The sequence below is a fragment of the Notechis scutatus genome, chromosome 3, assembly GCF_049901735.1.
Source record: "Notechis scutatus isolate UNSWTSFEM ecotype Mainland chromosome 3, rNotScu1.2, whole genome shotgun sequence".
In the NCBI taxonomy this organism is placed as follows: Eukaryota; Metazoa; Chordata; class Lepidosauria; order Squamata; family Elapidae; genus Notechis; species Notechis scutatus.
The window spans coordinates 109,013,570-109,016,906 of NC_142011.1; positions in this window are offsets into that span (position 1 = coordinate 109,013,570).

The following is a 3,337-nucleotide window of genomic DNA, read 5'->3' on the forward strand; positions in this document are numbered from 1 at the left end:
TTTGTATGCTTTCATCATTGATTCTGATGCACACAGCTTCTCTGTTACCCAGAGAAGTCTACTGGGGCTTTCATTTATATATAGTGAGCATATTCCCTCTCAAAAAAATCTATGTGATGAGATGATAATTGTATCATTTATTGTAATTTCTTTAAAAAAAATTGATATTGTTACACAAGATAAAATTAGTTAACTACATTGGAGTTACATATGCTTTTAAAGCTGAATAAAATTCAGTTGAAACCAGCAACAAAAACTGCGAAGTTTTGGACTGTAAGATATAATGAATGTTACATGTATAGCAGGTATATGCTGTACACGCAATCTTATTAGGTAAGCTTTCCCCATGAGAAATATAAGTTAAGACAAAATGGAAACTTCCTGCTGAAAATGTGTATTTGGGATTCTGTTTGCACCACCATTTTAAAAGTTCTGAAACAATTTGTAGATGACCAGGAGAAGCCTGAAGGTGGGGTCAAACGCATCATCAGTTTGAAGTTGCTGTGTTCCCACAAGAGGCCTAAATCCCGCCTCCTGTGAATTTTGTTGACTTTTATCTTGTGCTAATTTGCCTTGAGCATTAGATTCTTGTGTAAAGGTAGCATAAAATAAACTTTTAGTGCTTTAACTGAACTCTTGTTCCTGGTTACTTGCACCTGACACAATTGTGTAAATGCCAATACAAAATAAATTTAGAGTAGATTATATAGAATGATTACAATGGAATTATGAGTTCAGCTATAACAAAGTTTGGAATGAGAAAAACATGCTGATTAATTGCCTATTTAAGAGATAGGACATTAAATCGCTGAAGTTCTGGTATTGCAGTTCATTAAGAAAATGTTTTTGTATTACAGTTGGCTTTGCACGAAAGAAGGGTTATGTAAAACTATATAGAGAAGAAAATTTATCACCTCATAATTGAGTTGAAACATCTGGTTGAAGGAGTTGGTGTAAATGAAATTACACGGGTTGAACAAAACATTAGCATTGAATTATTTTGTCAGATGCTTGTGAATTAAAACATCATTGAGCATTTAAGCATCTTGGTGCTTTATATTCTCATTTTGGGATTCACTTTATAGGATTGCCCCCCCCCCCCGTTCCACTGACAGGTAATGGATTTCCAATCAAAGAGATACACATATATACTTTCCTATATTCTTGAGTAAATGAAACTTTCCTCTACTCAGTGGCAGTTTTGCTATTAAAATAATGCTAACACTTCACTGATTATGTAACCTAAGCTTTTGCAGTGTTTGATTTTGTAAGCCTCTGACACGGTTTGCTTTAAATATTTGCCTCAATACTTACAAAAATATTGGAACTATGAAAGTTATGAAGAAGTGAAATATTATAGCCACTTTAGGTATCTTATAAGCTTATATAAAAGAGGAAATATGATTATTATAGGTGAGATTAGAATCAGTCATGTAACACGATGCTTTGACCACATTTCTGCCTTTATATGCAACTCTGCCAATTGCACAGTACCAACAGCAAATCAGTGGATAATTTGGGCAAATGAAGAAAAACTCAGGGCTTTGGACATCTTTGGAAAATCATTTTTCTACTTTCCTTTGTCCTTACTCCTGAACAGGAAAAATGCACACTACATTTGTTTTTATGAATATATTTTTTTTCTATTGAAGCCTCGTCTGCTTCCTTTTCATTCATTTCTACCAACTCAAGAAGTCTAAAAATAGAATTTTGTCCCTTACAAGATTGTGGTAATGATTAACAGTGAAAAATAAACAACAGAACCTGGGTTCAACATTTCTCATTATTTTCTGGATACTGAAATGGGGAAAAGTTGAGTTGCTGCAATTAAAGATAAATTTATATTTCAGAATAATATTAAAGTGGAATAATACAAAACATGTTTTCTTCTTTCCTGATAGAATTGGTTTCTTCCCCAAACCCCCAAAACTTTAACCTTAGACTGTCTACTATTGACCTCACCCCTTTCCTAAGAGGTCTGTAGGGGGCGTGCATAAGCGCACCAACGGGCGTGCATAAGCGCACCAACGTGCCTACCGTCCCTGTCCTATTGTTTCTCTTATTCTTCTTTTATTTTTCTTATATGTACCCATTTCATGTATTCACAACTATGTATACACTTATACTTATTATCTTGTAAACAATTGGCAAATCAAATAAATAAATAAAATAAATAAATAAATAAACGTGCCTACCGTCCCTGTCCTATTGTTTCTTTTATTTTTCTTATATGTGCCCGTTTCATGTATTCATAACTATGTATATACTTATACCTATTATCTTGTAAGTGATTGACAAAACAAAATAAATAAATAAATAACAAAACTCTTGTAATTATAGAATACTTGAAGGAGGAAAGTTAGCAATACATTAAGATTTTGAAATACAATCCTAGATTGCAACAGACCTTACTACTTCTGGCTTAACTTGATGCCCCTGTAAAGGGCAAGAAAAGAACCCAGACCAGTCCCAACATTAGTGGAATACTTTTAAAGGGAAAAAAAGCTAATATAATTGTAGAATAACCAAACCGATAAAGGGCATGGATGGAGGCATTGGATAAATTTAGACTGGACAAGATTGCAGAGGGATTGCAACTACCTTCAATGTCTGAATTGCTGTCACACAGAACCAGGGGTGGGATTCAAATTTTTTAACAACCAGTTCTATGGGCGTGGCTTAAGTGGTGGGCATGGCTTGGTGGTCATGTGACTGGGTGGACATGGCTTGGTGGTCATGTTATTGGCTGGGTGTGGCCAACTCAATATCACTCACATCGAGGCACGCATCTCCTCACCTGGCCTCTCATGACTGTGGGGATGTTGCAACAGTCGTAAGTGTGAAAAATGGTCATAAGTCACTTTTTTCAGTGCCATTGTAACTTTGAATGGTCACTCCACACAAATAAAATACCAGCAAAGAAGGGGGAAAAAACTCCAGAGAAGTTCCAGAAACAGAAAGTCTAGTCCTGCCAAGAATGTAATAAGGGTTAACGGAAAGGCAGTTTCTGTAAGCAACACCAGAATGTTTCCTTCCTGCCTTCCTTACAGGATTAGGCCAGTAATTTCTTCTAACAACCGGTTCTCCGAACTGCTTAGAATGTTAACAACCGGTTCTAGCGAATAGGTGCGAACTGGTAGAATCCCACCCCTGCATAGAACCCTTAAGGTCACTGGTCAGTTCTACAGGGCATTTTTGGCTTAGGCTGTAGGAGATGCCAGATGTCTGGCCTCTGCACAAGAATCTGTACATGTAATGCTTGGTTGATGATCTCTTAAAATGTTCAGATTTTATGTGGACTCCGTATATGTGAATATATGAATATGTGAAATTCAAG